This window comes from Notothenia rossii, assembly GCF_949606895.1.
Source record: "Notothenia rossii genome assembly, chromosome: 7".
NCBI lineage: Eukaryota > Metazoa > Chordata > Actinopteri > Perciformes > Nototheniidae > Notothenia > Notothenia rossii.
This window is the reverse complement of record NC_136905.1, coordinates 28,092,671-28,114,175: the sequence shown is the minus strand read 5'-3', so window position 1 is coordinate 28,114,175 and position 21,505 is coordinate 28,092,671. Positions and strand designations below refer to the sequence as shown.

The 21,505-nt window shown below is 40.3% G+C and overlaps 1 protein-coding gene across 5 annotated transcripts in view; it reads left to right on the top strand.

Moving 5' to 3' along the window:
• Positions 1 to 7,308: 7,308 nt before the first annotated feature.
• Positions 7,309 to 21,505, top strand: part of zhx2a (zinc fingers and homeoboxes 2a) — a 30,725-nt gene continuing 16,528 nt past the window's right edge. For 4 of the 5 annotated variants that reach the window (XM_079640204.1, XM_079640205.1, XM_079640201.1 and 1 more), the window contains exon 1: positions 7,421 to 7,791. The gene's annotated coding sequence lies outside the window, so the exon portion shown is untranslated. The other variant, XM_079640203.1, reaches the window with a different exon arrangement.

The following is a 21,505-nucleotide window of genomic DNA, read 5'->3' as shown; positions in this document are numbered from 1 at the left end:
CATAAAGGTGGCACCGACTGACACACATACATACTTGCCTTCCTGCCAGTAGTGACTCAAGATAAAGAGGAAGCAATTTAAAAGAATATCCTCCCATTTCATTTTATTGTGGTAAATATTTTCATATCATGCTTTTGTGAAGTTACAATACCCTAAACCACAAGGGTGACTGTTTCACAGAAATGTATATGGGGTGATGAACCGTCTGGTAAATGGCCCTCTTCCTCTTTTAGTGTGCCTTGGGAAAGCATAATAGTGCCAAGCTTTGTGTATTGTAATGCTGCCTTGGCCAATTAGAGGGAAGGCTGTTCTTGTCTTGCAAAACAAAATAATTACGTAGATTTGAAATCAAATAAAGATGAAAACAAGGACGAAGAGGTATAGGCAGAGGGTGGGAGAGGAGGAAGAACAGTGATCTGGTTTCTTTCTTGCGAAGACCTGTAGGATATTCAGGCTTAACAACACACTTTTCCTCATCAAGTTAATGTTAGGAGATGGGTTTGCTATTGTATTTGTTTATTCTACATCTGAGAACCGCAGCTTCTTTGAAAAGTGTACACTGGAGAGATGAGGCAAAGGTTTAAGAGTGGGATCCAAGCTCCTTACATTACCCAACAAGACAATTTTCGTTGTTGTTAAATGAAGCAGAACTCTATTGTAAAATGGCTTAATCCAACACAAGGCTTATATTTTTTTTCGAAATGATCTTTTAGTGATTTCTGTGTATTCTATCCCTACGAGCAGAGTGAACTAAATTGACGTTCAGAATCTCTGGACTGAATTAAGCGCTCCTCTCCTTTGACTGAGAAAGGGTCTCTGCAGAGGTCTTTCCCAGAAATGTTGCTCTGCTGGTCTATTCTACTCTTCGTACGGTTCAATGTATCTTTCTTAGAGGCTTCAGCAGTGGCAGTATGCATGGTTGTAGAAGCCATTATGTTCATATTTTTTTGCTCAGATTTATCATGCAATATTATTTTAAACACTTGGTTGCAGGGATTAGGTGCACAGGGTGTATAGATAAGGTCACCAGAAAGGAAGGTCACAAGGAGATTGAGAGCACACCGTTCTTAACAGAATGCCAATGCAAACAGCTTCAGAGCTACAGGAATACACTTCTGGACTGTAAAACAGCTTTAAAAACATCAAACTAATCTGTATCCAACAACCGAAAGTCATCTGTTTGTGTCTGCATAAGATCACTTTCACCACTTTCCTGATTGTTAATGGAATTGACAAAGAGGACATTGGGTAATGTAAATTGCCATTACGATGGTCTCCTTATCTATTCCTTCTCCTTGTTCTATTATAAAATGGACAGTGACTAAATGAAATAAAGATTGTTTTGGTGTGATGTGACTCAAGCATTGGAACTACAGCAGATTGCAGTTGGCTTGCGGTATTCAAATCGTCTAGAGATGCATGACAGCGCAACATGTAAACATTGATGGCTTCCACCTCCGCTGTACCTTTATGAAAATACTCATAACAAGGTCCGAAGATTATCTAGAGTTATTGGGTCATGATTTCTGAATTCTGAAGAGAGACATTGCTTTTGAGTTTTGCACTTTGAGAACAACCAGCCATGTGCCCTCTAGTGCCATTATAATGGGGAGAAGGCAAACCTTTGAAGGCTGATATCCCCAACACTCGGCAACTCACACCAAGTTTAGGTTGATAAATAGCACTTATATATTCTCTCATCGCTTCTCCTTCTGTTGCTCTTTTCCATTCCAAAAGTTTCCCCCACATCCTCTTCCCCTCCTCTTCATTTGCAGTATCATTAATGTATCAACAGCTGTGTCATGGTTGAACCTGAACGTGGGAAGGGAAGTCTGATTGCGGTTGTCGGGGTGATAAGAAGATTTATAAACCCCCACTGTCTGTGAATGTATCATTACTAAACAGTTCTTGACTATATTCCAACTGTAAACTGTGTGAATGAGCCAAAGCTAGTCACAGGGGAAGTAGATACAAAACCTGCAGACAAACACACACACATAAGATTCACAGTATGATACAATAAAGACACTTAAGATCCGAGTAAAAAATAAATGGTCAAAATTGTTTATGGTTATCATCTTAATGGTTTTTGACATCTTATGAAGAGTTATTCCTATTTTTTCATGTGCTCTCCTACAATTGTAGTATAAATATACATTACAAGCAAACAGTCTTTTCAAAATAAACTTGCATCTCTACACAAAAAAACTCAGCTAGTTTTGGAAAAGATCTTGTATGGGTTGAAAATAACTACGGCAGTGGCATTGCTTTTAGTACATACATTTTTCGACACATTTTCAACATTGGCTACTTTTCTCACACTGGACCACAACAGCGGCCTCCTGGGTGAAAGTCGGCAGTATTTGGACCATCATCATGACCTCCTACTCATGCAGACTTTGACATTCTTTCCTATTTCACAATTTTGTGGATTACATACAAATGTATTCAGTGGGATCAAGACGAATTACAGTGCATTACTTTTTGTCGGTATGGCTACAAAGAGTTTACAATAACAGATGAGTACAACTGAAGAGTCTGGAAGACATACTGTATCTCTATTGAACTATTCAATAAAAAGCACAGCACAAATCCACTTATGTGTTTCACAAAACCAGCCATTGGCATGTATTTAACGGTAGGTAGTGAGCTAGTAGCCATGTATGCTAAAGTTAGCACCTAATTTAAAACCACATCTTTCAATGCATTTCGTATTGCTCTTGAAGTTCGGCTTTGGGAACGGGACCATCAACATACTTTGTATACTAAATATTACTTGTCGTAGTGCTCCATGCACTCCTCTAATTCATGTTGAGATAGCTGAATCGTCACAGAACACTTTTGCCGAGTTACAGTTTCAAAACGTTCACGGTTCACAGGTGGGGTTTAGCTAAGTTAGTCAGCAGTGTCTATAGAAATGACATTAAGGACAAACACATAAATCAATATATAAAACTGAAGGAACACCCTACTCTGATGTCACCCTGTGGACAGATAAATGGAGGGGAGATGGCCAAGTCTGGTATTCCCTGTGTGTTCCTATGCACGTAATCCATTATGAGTCAACTCAACTTCCTGAACTCCCAATGAACTATTGTGACACATTCTCCTCTAATTAATTAATTTCAATTTCTAATAAATGTTCTTTAATAACTTTTCTTCAATTCAATGTACCTCCCCTCGTCTCTGTCTCTCGCCCCTCCCCTCCTCACTTCCAGGCCTTGTACCCTAAGTTAGATTTCCAGTCCCTTCAGTAATAATTATGTAAAGTAAGAAGTGAGTAAAGAAAGTGCTATTTTTTCCACCAAAGCAGACAAAATGGTTAAACACTTTTTCGTAAAGATATTCTGTCCATTATATGAAAACCTCAGTGATACCCATTATAAGTCGGTTCCTTTATTATTATTACTCTTACTGAAAGTTGGTAGCACTTCCATCCTGAATACATAAGACAGGCATAAAGCCAGACCTGTTCAGCCACAGATGGGAAATTGAGGGATTTCACACAGGAGTGGTTGTACAGCCATGTGGCACCATCTAGTGACCTGTTGTTTTATCACATTGATACAGATATACAGACTTGACCAAAAGATTAAAGTGTGCTTTTCCTGCTCTGGGAAAATATTAATTGAAATGGGATTGAGGGAAACAGTACAGTAACACAAATGAATGTAGCATTATGTAGAGCACCTTAATAAATGTCATTCTTCCTTCCCTTCATCGGTGATGGAAATAATCTACTTTTATCAACTTCTAGTTAGGATGTGATTTTTATTTTAGGGAAAGAGGTGTCACCATTGTAGATGTATTATTATATATTATATACATTCTGTATGTACAGTATATTGCAGATTTTATATTGAAATATTATGGTTGGTGCTTAATTTTCTCTATGGTGACCCATCTTTATCACCCAAATTGACCCATTATCTGAAATTGAACGGATTTATGGTGCTGAATTTATAATCTGGTCTCCACAAAGCATAAAGTTTGAATCACAAGCTTTGCCCGACTGTAAACGTTTTGCACAAAACAGCTCAGTGATGTTGCCAAACTGCACATTGGGAGTCATAGCTCACTTCTCTCCTATATGTGATATTATTTGAATAAGCTTGTATCGTTGACTTTTTGCTCATATCTTAACCTGTTTAGCCAATTTAAACCTTGGAAGTTCACCAAATGCCATGTCATTTCACATTGTCTTAAAGAATATGAAGGGTCGTCTGCATCAATACATACTTTAGAGTGCTGTAGAGGAAAAAAGGAAGAAACGTATATCGTAACTCCAATCAATACATGTCTTTTTGACTAAAGCTGATGCACTTTCTTCCTTTAAAGTATTAGGATTAACAATAAAGCTAATGTGAAAGGGGGCCGAATTTCTTTATTCTTTCATATCTTTGTCTTTCCAGAGCTCAATACTGGATGTGTGTTAGCAGGTATAATTCCACTACCAGCTTCTTTCAGTAAGCACAATATTGGCAACCTCATAATAGACACTACTCACTTACTGTGCACACGGAAAATATGTTTAAATGACAGGGCCAGAAGAGAGGTGAAACCTGAATCAACAACATAGTAAAACCATCTTGAGGCAAAGCAGCCTTTCATGAGGCTGGAGAAATAAACTGCTCTTGATCTTTACTGTGCTCTAATGGTACAGCAGTTCCCCTCTGTGGTATTGTTAGAGACAGGCAATTTATCAGCCTTCCATTTATGCTTGTTTTCATCTAGCTGTGGGAATTTGTCTCAATGTTCAGGTCTGAGAGCAGATGACTAAACTCAGGCAGAATATCAACAACACAGTTTGACTTATGGCATCAGGGACAGTTTCATTACATTTGATTAATCAGAAACGGAACAAGCTACTAAATAAGTCATGGCTGATATTATATAAAGATAAGATGTTGCTCTTGCACAAAAAACACTTAAATATTATTTTCACGTTCTGATGGTAGGGAACACATGTATAAATGAAATCTGCCTTACCTTTTGCATGTGTGAAATCTCAATTATCTTTATTATGTTAAGGCTTAGGTGATATTCTGACAATCTGTGCAGACTCTATATGTACTGTATATGTATATACCATACTACTAGTCAAACGTTTGGAGACAAATTCTCATTCGAAGTTTTTTGTTTATTTTAATTTTTGCTACATTGTAAATGTCAACAACAAATGTCCCCCCCCCCCACGGCCACAACATCACACTTCCTCCTCCATGTTTCATGGTGGGCCACACATGCAGTAACCATCCGCTCACCTTGTCTGCGTCTCACAAATACACAGTGGTTGGAAACAAAAATCTCTCATCAGACCAAAAAAATAAATAAATCTCTCATCAGACCAAAGTACAGTTTTCACTGTCCAAGGTCCCTTCCTTGTGTTTCTTGGCCCAAACAATTATCTTCTTCTTGTTATTCATCCTCAGTAGTGGACCTTTGCAGCAACTGGGCCATGAAGGCCTGATTCACGCAGTCTCCTCTGAACAGTGGGTGCTGAGATTGTCTGCTACTTGAGCTCTTTGATCATTTATGTGGGCTCTAATCTGAGGTGCTTTAATTTGAGGTTTCTGAGGCTGGTAACTCTTGTGTATTTATCCTCTGCAGCAGAGCTAACTCTTGCTCTTCCTTTCCCGGGGGGATCCTCATGAGAGCCAGTTTCATCAAAGCGTTCGATGTTTTTTGCGACTGCATTTGAGGATACATTCAAAGTTGTTTTCTGTTGTTTTTATGTGTAACCAATGTGCTGCAGGTCTCCCTTGAAAAAGAGATCGTTGATCTCAATGGGATTTTCACCTGGTTAAATAAAGGCTACAAACAAACAAACAAAAGTTCTTGACATTTTCCGGAAGAACTGGCCTTCATTTCTTAAAGTGATGATGGACGGTCGTTTCTCTTCACTGAGTTGAGCGTTCTTGCCATAATATGGATTACAACAGCAGTCAAATAGAGATATCCACTGTGCACTAACCCTACCTCTGCACAACATAACTGATGGCCTCAAACACATTCAGAAGGCAAGTAATCCCACAAATTGACTCTTGACAAGGCACACGTGTTCATTGAAAACCATTCCAGGTGACGACCTCATGAAGCTCACTGAGAGAAGCCAGGAGTGTGCAAAGCTGTCATCAAGGCAAAAGGGGGCTACTTTGAAGAATCTAAAAATAAAAATCATATTCTGGATTTTTTAACACTTTTTTGTTTACTAGATAATATGTGTTCTTTCATAGTTGAAAGAACATTGAAATGAGAAGGTGTGTCCAAACTTTTGACTGGTACTGTATGTGTGTGTATTTGAATATGTATAGACTTTCAAATGAAATAAAAAAAAATTAAAAAGAGACATCAAATATTAAATAAATAAATAGATAAATAAGTAAAAAAATAGATAAATAAATAAACAATGCTTTCAGTCTAATTCATCTTTAAATTTGATTATTGTGCTTTTTGTATATTTTTGGTCAAATTAACTAAACTTGTTTGTCTGTGTGGCTTTGTGGGAGGAAGACAAAGGGGAATGTAAAGAAACTGAAAAGGTTTACAGTGCCAACAATTGTTTGTTGTCTTGATGTTGACTTCTACAGGATGGGGTTGATTCAAAGACCTTGGCCAAATGACACAATTCACACAATGTGCCCTGCAACTCCAGAATACCTCGGAAGCTGAGTGATACCTATATATTTGGTAACTTTATGTTGTTCTATTCAAACCTGTTTATGCAAAGCAGTATGCGTCTGCGCCTTTTCTAAGGGCTAAATAAAGACTGTGCAAACCAAGGACAGCAATATCAGACCCAAGTCAGTAAATGCTATCCCATGAAGTGTACCTGAGCAAACCAATAAATACCTTTCAAGTCCAGATTCACTTTGTTAAAACTGGCATTGTGATCTCATTTTTTTTCATTCTTATGCGACAAAGAGTGGTGAAAAGAGGCATCACTGCAGTACAAATGTTCTACATGACTCCAGCTCATAGACTGTATATATAAAGCTCCAGCTACATATAGAATGTGACGGGCCAAGGTCAGGAGAAATTCTCGAGAGGATCCAGTGGAGGTCACTGTTGCGTTTGAGTCAGTCTGTGTCACCTCAGGGCACTTTGTCTCAGCAATGCAAACTGTTAGTATCAAGCTGACCTCAGACTAACCTTTGAGGATCCAGATGTGAGTGTGTTTTCTGTGTGTGATGAAAGGCAGGGAAGCATGCCGTTTCCCACTGCAGACCAGCTTCCACTGAGGAGAGCACTGCAGCAACTGCACATATAGAGAAAGAGGGGTGGGCGGTGTGAAAAGGGAGAGGGAGGGGCTTGTGGAGTAAGACACACCCCCTCTGATACTTTAATATTCAATTAGCTCCGAGGAAAGGGGCAGGCAGGCATCAGCACAGTGACAAGTTGACGACAACAAGGTACAGCTCATTCATTTTTAAACCAGCATGCATGCTTTAAGAAGCCACTGCTGTCCACCTGCCTTCTAGACAGAGAGTTGCTTTACTTGCCTCCGCCTGTTTCTGAACTTTTCCTGGCAATAACACTATGGACCCGCTATGGACGGGCACCGGCGCTCGGGTACGGCATGCAAATACGTACTCTGACGTCGGCGATCATGTGGCTTTTGGCGTAGATCCTCCTTGTGATCGCCAATTTTTTCTTTCCTGTCGCCTGTTGTCTGCTCGGTTATTGGACAGCCGTGAGACAGTTTAAAGCAGATTGGGGTTATTTCTCGCTATAGCAGTCGCTTTGGGATTGTACCGCACTACCTGAGCATCGCTCCAAAACGGTGGGCAGGTAAGAAATGTATAAACTCTTCCTCTGTTTTCCTACGCCCCCCTTACCCTCAAAAGTCCCTCAAGTTAACACTGCACGTAGTTGTTTTTGTGCCCCTCGCGTGGTTTGCTCTGCCCCTGCGTGGCTCCCAAACACCCACACGCCTCTATCTAAACACTGTAACTTGTCTCGCCGCATGAACTTTGCCTGCTTGTGTCGTTTACACCTGCGTGCTGAGACAATGTGTCCGCCAAGTTGTTAATTGGACGTGGTCTCCCCCGTGTTTAAGTTTCACTTTGATACGTTGTAGCTGCTGCGCGAGAAGGCAGAGCAGAGAAACATCGTGTCTACTTTTCCTCCTCCCCGTGTCGACATAACCAGCAAAACATGGCCGTCCTTTGCCGACATGTTGTTACGTCGGTGGCGAGAGGGGGAACATTTGGGGAGAGTGTTTTTTCTGCGCCCCACTGTCACATTTCGGGCAGGCCGGGGGAAACGGCCGGTAAACTGCGCACCGCCCTGGTGTACCTGCTCACATTCAGCGCCACTGACGTTTCACAGCAACTTTTGGAGTCCGACGTTGTTTAGACTTTGATTTGTGCGACTCTGTGATGTAGGCGGAACGTTAACCCTGGTGATGCCTCCTCCCATCCGAGACCACGGCAGACGGACACACTGCTGTAGCATGGACTTGTATCCTGTCTGTGCAGCAGGCCTTTAACTGCTGTGAAAAGTCAGGCGTGGTTGTTTTTATGCAGAACATCAACTTATTTGGACCCAGCGTCCCGGACTGCAGGCAGTGGGTTTCACACGTAAATGTGTCCTCAGTGCACCCTGTAAAAGCTGTGAAGGGATAGTGGTTATTCTATTTCACTGTGTTGAAACCTTAATGTTGTCCTGCACTGCATTTAGATATAGCACTAGTGAAGTCACTGAGAAGAATGATATGCATACAGGTCAGGATCAGGATAAAACATATCAATAATTCCAAACGCATAAACAGTCAACCACCCCAGTGAAATAGTTCACACAGGGACATTCCCGCTCGTACTTCCTTGTTTCTAGCTTATTCCATCAATGTGTCATCTTGCAGTCGTTTCATACAGTACACAGTGATATATCATGTAGCCTATATTTATTATTGGGATAATACAATTAAAAACATTTTTTTAAATCACGGTTATCTTTCCATGATGTTGTACTTGCATGTCCCCATCAGACCTGAGTGCCTTACATTTAAGCCCTAAATAATTTATCTTATTGCGTCATGGAGAATTAACACAAGACCTATGTTGTGTATAGCGCACAATACTATTGTCTTATACGTTTGATTGGTACTGGTGCTTACACAGTCTAGATTAATGGATTGGGTTTTCACCAGGACTTGACCAAATCCACATAACACACAGTTTATGTGTCAATGTTATTCTAAAATGATTGTTGATATCCTTAATGAATTACTTTATTCCAGTCAGTCATTCAGGACACAGTTTGCGGTAACGCAGCAATCCGTGTCCTCAGGTTACCTTACAGGAGCATTATTCCAATGAGTTCCGTGCAGTGAGATATATCAATTAAAAAATGTACTGGTATTATATTAGCCCTACATTTAATGTATGAGAAGAGCAAATGGGTGTATCCCTAAAAATTAGTGGAGATGACATCAATGAGGTTATTCAAGGAAAAATAACACTTTTCTTTGATTATTCTACAAACAGAGATCCTATAACAGCATGTATGTTGAGTTTAAAGTGTCATTTTATGTCTTGCATATTGCCAGATAGTTAATTTGCTGTAATTTATTGCACATGTTCACCAGTACAGTCATAGACCTCTGATAGGTCTTCACACTCCGTGTGGGCCAATTGTTCAAAAAGCATTTAGTGTATGTTACAGATAGTTTTGTTTCTTTGTAAAGCTGTCACCTAGTCTGTATTCACTTTCTTCTGGGTGCCTTAAGAAATATTATTTAACGGCATTCCCGTTATACTGGGATGACTTGCTATGTTTGACTTCTAAACATACCTTGATCAGCAGCCCAACGGAGCCCAATCCATTAAAGATGTAAGTGATTTTGATCACAGCGATGTTAACCCTCCTGTCAAACCCGTTACCAACAATTCCTCTGGGTATAGACTTGGCTTTGCTCGCTAAGGCACGCACTCCTGCTCTTTCCATTTGAGTTTAAATGTGTCTCATGTTTGTTCTTTTCGCATGCGATCTGCCAAATCATGGATAATGTTATATAATTTGTAACGACAACTGACTCATTATTGGTGCTGAACAATCAAAGGGTTTCTATTGATAAAAGCAAACCGTCACATTTCAAAATCACACACAGTTGCTTGGTAAATGATGTAGACATTTATTGCAGGGAATACATCCAAAAATAGCTTATTTGAAAAAAAAGACAAGCAATAACCAATCAAATAAATTCAAACTGTTTGTTTCGCCTGACCCGAAATACTTGAATGTTACCAAGAAGTGGTCAAAATGTAATATTCCCTTGGTCCACTGTTGGGCATATAGGACATTACTCAATGTTTTTTACAGTTTGACAGATGCAAGATTAAGCCTGTTTAAATGTTTTGGGGAATTGTTATTCTCAGTATTGCACAAGGGGATTAGGGAAATGCACAGATGTCGCCATCCTACCTTGTTTCTAAAATCAGACTGTTCCATCATCACTTCACTGTGTAAACAGTAAAGTGAGAGCATGTCAGTAAGGAGAAGTAAACAGCCTACACTCATTTTTACAGAAAGGAATTTGAGAGCTATTTTTATTTGAAGTAGTGGCATCACAAATAAATCTACTCCCATTGAATCGGCTAATTTCCCAGGCTTGCTCAACCATGCAGTGTTTCTCATTGTACTGTGACCTCTTAGAATGTCGCAGCCATAACATCCAGCTGCAAGGGGATGTGCCTTTTATTTTTTCTTCGAGGCGTTTATTCATTTTGTTGTCAGTCTATCAGATGTCTGCTGCCGTTTCTGACTGCTGACTGTTACAACTAACCTAGAGGATTGGCGGTAAAACAATGAGAAAGTGTGTTTGCTTAGGGACATTTAAAATGGGCAAGGTGGCAGGTAGTCCTGTTTTCAATTCTGCGAGAGAAACTGTGTGTTCTGTGTGTGTGTACTGCTAATGTTATAGTTATCTGATCCGAGAGCTTAAAGGGATAGTATGCGATTTATGAGGTAATTATCCATCGTCAGTGAACCTACAATAGATGTAGGTCCTTTGGAAAAATGTGTTTCCTTCTCCTGCGAGGTCAACAGACTGTTTTGTCAAAGGAGTCTAGTGGCTTTGAAGAGAGTAAATGGTGGTTTTAGTTGGTTGTTGGAAACTGAAAATACATTGTACATATTTTGATATAGATTTGTGCAGGTAGCTAAATTACATTTTGAAGGATGTCCCCATATTTAAAAAAAGTGATGTAGTTCTCCACTAATGGTAATGATGACACGCTGATGTTCATCTTACATAGCGATTTAAAGCTGAAGGAATCAGATATCATCTAAATGGTTTCTGTTGACAGCTCTGTCTCTCCTTTTTAACTGCTGAGCTAATGTTACGTAATGACATTTTCTCAACATTATTTGCCATTTATACACTAAACAATTTGCCTGAAAATTCCTGGTAGATTAATTGCCAACGAAAATAATGATTGGTTGCAGGCCCAACTGTGGCTTTACCAGATCAGTACATTTCACAATGATGCCTACTCTCAAAATAAATGTTTAAAATCATCCTAACAGCTTGAACCTGCTGTTCATTTTTATGGGGACAATTGAACGGAGATTATTTGTACTTTTGGGGTATTTTACGTTTCAAACGGGTTATAAATGTGATGGTTTCTAAAACCCTGGCTTTGGAGTATTACAGCAAATCACAATACCCAGGTTTCTTCTTTTAACCTCATTACATGTTAAGGTTTTTCCTGACCAGCACTGCATGTGAGAAAAAATGTATCAACCCTATATTTTATGATAGTTTTGAGCTCAAAGCGCTTCATCCCATGTTAGTATAGTCCCAGTTCATCTATGTTAGGTTTCAAAAAGTGTTAGTTGTTCATATTCATCACGAACATCCAGCATTTCCCGCCTGCACACCACACTTTAAAACCTGATGCCGAGCTTTATATAACGTCTGTCCGTTCTTCTGGTAAAGCGCTGGAATGAGTCATCGCGGGCTGGAGGGCGGAGGTTGTTGTCAACATGGCCCTTCGTGCTCAGACTGGCTCTGTGATGACATCATCAACATCTACGCCGTGCTTTGTTTGTTCCCGTGTTTTCTGTTCAGGTCCTTCCCCAGCTGTGCCTCCGCTGGCTTCTCAGACGTGTTGTTAGGTGACTACGGCAACCACAGAGATGAGCTCATCAACTGTAGGAGGGGCTGAGAGGAAGAGCGTGATGGTGGGAAGGAGACCATTACAGAGGCAGAGCTGAAGGGTTATATAGGGACAGAAAGAGAGGGAGCATGAAATCCACACTGTACAGGAGAGTACGTGTGATTTCTGAGAGAGACAAAGTGATACAGGGAAGAGACAATTGATTGAAGCTGCATTAGAGAGGAAGACAGAAGTGAGAGCCCAATGTAGTCTAAACGAGTACCTTAACATCTAAGAGCAATCTTCCAAATTTGTGTCTTGTTAGTTTTTTGGTGCATTAGGCTACAATTTGCAAGCTCAGGAACTAGTTGGAATCCTCAAAATCTTCAAGCGCTATAATATTTCCAGGTAAAGCACACAAAGGTCACAGCGCTCTAGCAAATGATGGTGTTATTTGACCCATTTCTGTTGTTGTACTGCAGTTGGTGTTGCCAGTGTGTGCCTATGGAGATCTTTGGAGAACTGCATTAGAATATGTTGACTTTAGGAACATTAATGGGGATATTAATGGGTCTGAAATCCAACAAAACTATTAGTATCATCTGCAGTTTAAACACTCATCAATTAGAGCTGCATTGATTTTATATAAAGGGACAGTTCATCCAAATATCTTGTGTTTGTGACAGCCTGCAATTTAATATATATATATATATAATATTAGATCCTCTTAAGAAATGTTTAACAATCCAGTTTTCCTTTTAATATATTTGTTAGCTTAGGATACATTGATCCATCCTTTACAAAGGAAAATAGATATTACAATATGTATTTTGGTCTATTGGTGCAGATTGCCATGTGCAAATGCAAGTTTACGCTTGTATTAAACTTGGGGCTAATTATTGGTTGCCACCGCAGTTTTCTTAAGGACTTGGAAGTGTTCCTGCAGTTGACAAACTAGATCCTCTGGTGAAATTCTAAACATGCACCCACTATGCGCCGCTGTCGGAAAAGTTACTCTCAAACCCCTGCACACAATGCAGTCTGTATGCCATGCGAGTAGCTTCCATTCTCCCATCCCAATGTGTAGTCCAAATTTCAAGTAAAAAAAAAAAAGGAAAGGGAGTTTACAAAAACGCCTTCTGTACTGCACCACGTAAGCCGCTGCCACGGCAGAGACACACCCCCTCCTGCCAGCGTGAGACCAATGAGAAGAGACCATTTCACAAGCCACACCCACTGCAGGGAAGGCACAGATTGACAGGTTGGAAATCTGGCCCAACAGGAGGACTAAATAGACACTGAGAAGCTAACAAACATCAAGTAAAAGACTTCCAAATTCTCCAGGTGTCCTCGTTTGGAAGTAATCCCTCTCTCCCTCTCATACATGCATATGCATGTACAGGATATACTGTGTGCAAACATAATATTCAACCTAAATATCATGTTGCATTTGCAGTGCTAACAAAGCAACCTATAGACTGAAGTTTAGCAGAACCCCTCCTAAGTCTTTTGTCATTGTTGACCTAATTTCGAGGCTGCTGGTTGGGTGACCCTTGCCCTAATTTACTACTTGTTAGACAGTGCGTTTACTGTAACTAAAACACATTTGATTCTGCCCAAATAAAAACAAAATTCAAGATAAGTTTAAAGCTCTTACAGGTTGACGTGGTAGGTACAACGTTTCTGTGGGAGAGTATAGCTGTCCGTGCAGAAGGCCATTAGGGAGAGTGAAAGAGAGGAGCACCGAGGTAGACAGGCGGAGCGCAAATACAACAGCAAAATCCAGTCAAGGAGGGCCATTATCACGACACCTAAATACAAATTTTCAAGAGGGATTGTTAACCCCTTTTATTATTCCATTCGCTGTAATGAAACTGCCCCGCTCCCCATCTGCCTTTCATTCTCACTCGTAGCCTCGGGATCAAGTGAATGCTCTCTGACGTGTTGGCCTTCGTCATTGGGGTCACTTTGTGAGTTTATATGGGGCTACGGCAACAAACTTAATTGAAACAGTATTACATTTTCCACGAGAGAACATGCGTCAACCACACATCGGTTCCAGCATGCAACGCAAAATCTAAGCCCATTATTGTTTGACACATCTTTGGTTCAAATTGTATAAAATTCCTTTTTTGAGTATATTCCTATAATATTGCTGATTGCTTTTACTATATTCAGAACTATTCAGTGCATAATTTGTTTATGTATACACTAGCTTATACAAGGTTTGTAACATCTGAATGCCATCCTGGTGTGCTAAGAGTGTACAATATTATAGAATTAGTTGTATAAACCTTACCTTTACGCAGTAAAAAGCGAGCTGGCTTTTTAACACCGCTGCTGTCGTGACACTGATTGACCTCTGCTGGGTTTCAGCTCCTGGATTCGGGCACGCAAACTTTCTGTTGGTTACAGTGTTACCATGGAAACACAACCATCAATAGCAGAGTGGGTGACACTTGGATATTTTTATAGCTTGCCCTTTGTGTGTGTGACGGTGTGCCTGCGCGTGTTCCGTGAGGAGACAGGTCTGGCAATGTGACACAAGTGTTCCCTGTTACGTGGGAGCCAGAATAACCAGAAGACTGGAATTTTGTATTACTGCAGTGTAGTCTGTGTGACTGTTATCCATCATACTGTACTACTGTATGTAGGCCACTGTGTCTTTTCCAGTGTTTGTGGATCAAATAAGGTCACAGCAATGATGTCCAGTCTAACTATGTGTTACTTGAAAGGGGCCCTATTATGTTAATTTCCAGGTTAATATTTGTATTTTGTTCCTCTACTGTGACATGTTTCCATGCTTTAATGTTCAAAAAGCTCTTTATTTTTCTCATCCTGCCTGTGCTGCAGCACCTCTTGGTCAACCAATTGGAGATATACCCTATCACGTACAATGTGCTGGAGCGCTAGCCAATAGAAACGCTAGTGTTAGTGATGTCACTATGTTACTGAGGTAATCAAAGGAGTCCAATGGAGGCGTTTCAGGCAGGGGGGAAGTGTGTGGGAGAGAAACTCCCTCTCGAGGGGACTTTGGGATCTTAGCCTTTGCAGACCACTTACATGCACAAAAACCAAATAACACACGACAGAAAGGGAAACCCCAAAAAGCACACTAGGGCATCATTTAAGATAAAAGCTTGGCAACTTGTCAGAAGCTGTGTTAAATGTGCTGTGTTAAATTGGGAAAAAAAGTACTTCCTGCACCTTTTTTAGTAGATTGAATAAAACAGTGTAGAGAAGAAAGTGCTGATCTTAAAAAATTGTAATCCGCAAAATGCACAATTTTTAAAGGAATATTTGCTGATGTGACTAAACGCTGTTTTTATCTAAAGAGCGATCCTGCGTTGTCACTCTGATATCAGTATCATATAAAATGAAGTTACCTTACAAACAAAAGTATTAAAGCATTTTAGGGAAATGGTTAAGTGGCTTTTATGTGAAGGAAAAATAAAGATGTCTTAAACTCTTACATATACTGAACCTATTTTTGATTGTTTTACTTTATCAGCATCTGCCTCAGAAATCCAAAATGGGTTGGACCCGAGTGAAAAAGCAACCCTTTCTATCATTTATCCTCGTTAAGTCTTTATCCCAGCCCAGCTAAAGTAGTGCTGCTCTGTTGCTATGCAGAACAATCCAAGCACATCAGCACAGTGCAGCAGCGCTCTGCTCTAGAGGAGCCGCGTGATGAGATTTAAATCAATTCTGCGACGGCCCGAAATTCTGCCTCCTCCACCCCTGCTGCCTGGGACATGTTTGGCTGTGGTGCTTCTCCTTACCCACAAAATGCAGACACACACACACACACACACACACCCCATCCTCTTCACTGCAGTGGCTGACTGGTGGACCAAGCAGTCAGGAGGGAGAACACACCCCATACAGCACTGCCAACAGAAAGCAGTGTGTGTGCTCTCTTTGTGCAATATGTTTTTGTTGCTTACTTTGGATATAAAGTGTGTTATGGAGCCTCAATGTTTTTGTTTATGTAAAAGTGACAGTTGCAGTCAGTATTTCTACAGCTTGTGGTTTTTGCGCGGCTTTCATGCTTTGGGCTCGTTATTTAAAGTGTTCCTGTTGTGTACTTCATGCATGGCTTCAAGTGTGGGACAGTTTGCCATCCTTATACCTTTTTGTGTTTGTGATTACAGCCTGCCTGAAAACTCAGTTGACTGTCTCCACATTTCAGGGAGTGCATGCAAGGCCTTCAGTCTGGCTGTGTTATATAATTTCCTGTGTACTATATATCATATCAACCATGTGTTCTTCGCCTTATTTTTCTGTATAAAGCATGGGAATGCCTTTTTTATTCTCTTGCTTTCCTTTCTTAATGTGCCACTGAAAATGTTTTAAAGAAATACTTAGGATGTTTTGAGGTGAGGTAGTTTGACATACTTAGTCATTGTATTACTAACACTAGATAGTGGTTGGCATGTTACTACTACTAATGAAAAGACAGGAGCACAAGCTTCACAGTTATACAATACATAATAATGGTGAAGGGGAATGGCAAAATACGTATTTGTACTTATTTTAGCAACTTAAAAGAAATGTTCGTCAGCATGTTTGTTTCATTGTTTGACTTTGTTGTTTTTAAATGGCTGATTCAGAATCCCACAATAACATCAACACACTGACAGATCAGAGCGGTTGTCTATATACTCTGGTGTTTTGTGAGGTAAAATTACTGTTTTTGTCAAAGGCGTCTGGTGGCTTTCACAAGATCACAGATAACTGCTTCAGTTCTTGTCAGAAAAGGCTGTCTGACAGCAAGTTAAACTGATATTTATTTTTAAGTGGTATTTTCTTTCGTAGTCAAGCTGCACAACTGCTTATACTCCAAACTGGGCCGTGTCGACTCGGCCGCCTTCTACCGTAGAGAATACTCTGAATAAGTACATCATACAACTCCACTCCAAACATCGGAAGTATCCATTTAATGTCTCAGCCACAAGAACCACAGTTGCGGTGATCCATAATATATAATAACAATATATAACATCACTCTAACCACCAATCAGAATAAGTAATCCATCAATCATCCCACTGCTGGGAAATGTACAATCATGACACATTCAGCAATGGACAGGTGACACAGGAGGGGTTATTCGGTTCTGACATGTTTTTAAGAGAGGATATATGCATCATAGACCTCATTGCCTTTCCAAAAATTCCAGTTTCTGAGAGTACAGTCGCAGTCACATTTTCCCCCTACTACACTTTGAGATTACATCAATGATGCACAGAAATAGGTGCTGAGTGCAGAGTGCTGCTGTGACTCATTTGTTCAGTGTCACTCTGTTCTCACTGCTGTTTGGATAGAGCTCCTTCCTATAGCACCAACACCATTTCTCTGCATTAGATCCTATGTCAGTCTTCATGCATTAGACAGACTTTGTAATATGGAGAATGTGTATCTCGTATTCTCTCCAGTATGGATGTCCGCATGTAGCCAAAACTGAATCCTGCCAGGGAATGATAAGTGTGTGTGTTCTACCTGGCAGCATTAAAGGTATCTCCTTCTGAAACACTCCACTAGTATAATGCACCAATCAGACAGACAGACGGGAAGGCAAAGGGGCTCCCAGGCAGGGTATTCATACAAGTTTAATGAGCATCTCGACAGTATGGAGTGTGGCTCACAGCTCACTCTGCACACAACTGGCTGACTAGGTTAGACACACTACAAAAAAGGCGCCAGACTGACTGTTTGACCCGGGTTATGAAAGCAGCCGAGTTTCAGCGCAATTATTTTTTGGTGGGAAATAATTATCTGAATAGCTAGAAACATTACCTCAAGCACTTTTCTATGAGTTGCTCCGCAGAGATGTTTACAGCCAAACAAACAAAAAGCCCACAGAAGAAAATTCGTCCGTCAGGGACACCAAATGATAAAGTTTGTGCGACTGGTTAATACAGTTGTACACTGCCATGGTTATTAATCACTTCCTCTGCCAATTATCTTTTCCATGATTGCAAAGGGGCGGAACATTTCCAGTAAATTTGCATTATATTGGAAACTTTCCATGGGAATTTATGGGAACTAACTGGGAATTGAGGGTAATGTAATCGAATTGAATCATTTTATTTTGAAATGAGCCGTTGCGACTTCCGACTGATTTTGATAGAGCGGGTAACATAAGAGCACAGCCCTCTGTGGATGTCAGCATGAGCAAGAGAAAGGTATCTGAGGAAAATTGTGTTTTCCAAGAAAAGTGGGAGAAAGAATATCTTTTCACTGAATTCAGGGGTAAACCATAATGTTTAGTATGTTTGTTGCAGACCGTTGCCGTAATGAAAGTAAGCAACTTGAGCCGCCACTACTACTAATTTGTTTGTGTGTGTTCCAAGTGAATCTACGGCCCCCTGGTGGCCAGTACATACATTATGTGGCCCCCAATACCATCCAAGTTGCCCATCCCTGCTGTAGGGCTATGGCTAGAAAGGATCCGTCTTTTGTAAATATGACTTCACGTTCTCGTTGTACCTCTCGTTGGAGCGGCTCGGAAACACATCTACAGCAGTAACATGATGCAACATACACATTAATGCAGCAGGATAATAGTAAAACACTGAAAGGGAACATGTTATTGCACCAGGAGCTATCTTAGTTGGGACTTTTACTGCGAAAACGTTGACTTGACTGTGAATAAAAAATAAACCATAGTGTTGGTGATCTACAGTGTTGTCATTCTTCTTTGAACAGCAAGAACACCCTATTTCAACAATCACATTCCCTGTCATTGGCATAATTAATAGATAGTTTAGCTTCTCACCATCATTTGCTGTGGCCCACTGATGTTAACGATCGTAACTGAAAGGCTGCCTGCCAAACGTAAACATTCAGCCACGTGACTTGCAAACTCTCGTGAGAGTTTTACACAAGACGGATCCTTTCTAGCCATAAACCTGCTGTAGGGGGTGTGGTCTCAATAGCCATGCAGTAAGCAGTGTGCTATGTGCATTTGATTGAGGAATGGCATGGATATTAAAGTGTACTTGAATGGCAATTGTTTGTTTTAGTCAAGATTATGCTAAAATATACTTTCCCCAACTATATCGTTCCCTATGAAGAGCCAACCTTCAATTTAGAAAATTCCCAGTTTATTCCCATGGAAAGTTTCCATCTTTGAAAATTCCCAGAATTTTGCAACCCTACTCCTAAGTATCCAGTGACGGCAGCAGGAGACTCCTGCTAGAGTAAAGAGAGGAAGAGGATTTCACTTCCAGTGTATCCTCAGTGTTCAGCACTCTTTGCATAGGCTTTAGTCTTTGTTTGAGACAGTCAGCTAACACAAGTTCAATTATACTGCAAAATCTCCAACTGCTGAGTTGTTTGTGTTTAAATTTTGTTAGATAATGTTCCTTTTTCTGAGCCAGCCTCTCTTCAAAATCTGTCGTGTTGCGAGTGACTCTTTAGGCACATTTGAAGAGCAACTAGCAGCTTTTACGAGTTAAACACAGTGATATTGCTTAGTTATTATGCAGTTGTGTTTTCTGGGATACTTCTTTGATGCAAAAATCAATCTGCTCATCCTTTCTCCCTCTGACTGTGAGGTAAAACAGTCCAGCTACGGAGTTCTGCTCACAGTCAGATCCTCATGCAGCCCATCAGCTCACAGAAAGTGTGCGGGCTGTTTCAGCAAAAGTTCAGCAGGTCGTTTGAACTTCAGATGCAGCTGACAGATGCTCTCTCTCACCAGTTGTTGGCTTCATTGCTAGATTTTGGCAGACTTTCACAGTGAGTGGGTTATTAGGTAAATGCACTGTGGTGTATAGCATCATTTTTCTCTTACTCTGTTTATCTGTGCAGTTGCACATATTAGACTCCACTAATATTAATAATGTACTTGTTGTAGAATTGTCTGCAGTGGTGGCTGCATATGATTGTCTCTTGACTCTTGTGATTCATCCATTTCAAATAACTCAAGAGCATAAACTCTAGGGCTGCCCCCCGATTAGTCGACCAAAGGTTAGTCGGCCAAAGAGTCTTTGGTCGGTCAAGATTTAATTGGTCGTTGGTCGCCGAAAAAAAAAAAGAATTGAGAAAAAAACCGGGAAAAAAAACACGGAAATAGGAGGTGACAGTCAGTCACTTGTTTTCACATCAGATAAGCTGATAGTTTAAACTCCAAAACCAGTTATATTCATAAAATAAAGTTGAATTAATAAAACAAGAACTACTGATTCAATCAGATGAATCTCTTGATTCAAAGTGAGGTTTCTGATTGAGGATTCCCTTTTCTTATTTTTAAGACAAAGACTTGCAAGTTATTAATTATTAAGCCTAGTGTTTTTTTATTTGAGCCACGTGACACATTTTTTTGTTGTATTTCATTTTCAACTTGGAGCACCGTTTGACATTCAGTGTACCTGAGGGGGCAAGGAACAATCAACTGCTCTAGATTGATCAGATGGATTTCTGACATGTTAGAAATCAGGATCTCACACTGCAGAGCCACACAAGAATGTCCCACTATTCCCCCGTATAACAATGTACTGTCTGTACAGTATAACTTAGTAAGCTAACTTCTCATTCTCTCAGCAGACCCTATTGTACATGTCTTCCTTACCACCTAGCTGTCAATATAGGCTAGCTTTAAAAGCATTGTTTTTAAGTTTCGCATACAGATGATCAGGGTACATGATGGCACGATTGTGAACGTGCTGTTATGTTACAGACCTCCGCTTGCAAAAAAACTTCCTCGAAGCATATTCACAGACAATCTTCAATAGCCAGAACAATCAATTGGGGCAGATCTTCGGTTCTATTTTGAACTTGACTCGCACACTGGAACACTTGATGATTGGACCATCACCAGTGTGAAACATAAATCATGACCTGTGACTTAACATTGTTGACCATTTACTTGTACAGTACGAGTTTGAACTCAAACAACAATTCTAAAATGGTATGGTGTATCCCCATCTTAAAACAGTCTTAATCTTTTATATCACCAAAAACCGTGGGGTAATAAGAAAGCCTGTAACATTCCTGCTACCTTAGAAATACTTTTTATGTTCTGTTCACGACTTGCTCTGATTATTCCAGAAAAATACGTTTCACTTCTTCTTGTGACTTTGCCTTGACCTTATCGACTTTCTGTGAGTGAAGCTGAGAAAACCTCCCGAACGCAGCGCATCACTCTGAAATTCTGCAGGAATCGGATAGTCCTGACTTTTAAGTCATGAGGCCTGTCGGCTATTTCTGTCTTTCTGAGCTTTTTCAGTTGTTTCTAAAAACACCAAACCCAGGTGTTGTGGTCACCCCTATATATACACACACTCTGTCAGTGACACGGATGTAGGAGCTACTTCACTACAGCTCTACATCCGTGGTTGCCATAGAGACACCATGGCAATGAGTCTGCATTCGAATGATGCCTCAGTGGGTTGTATGA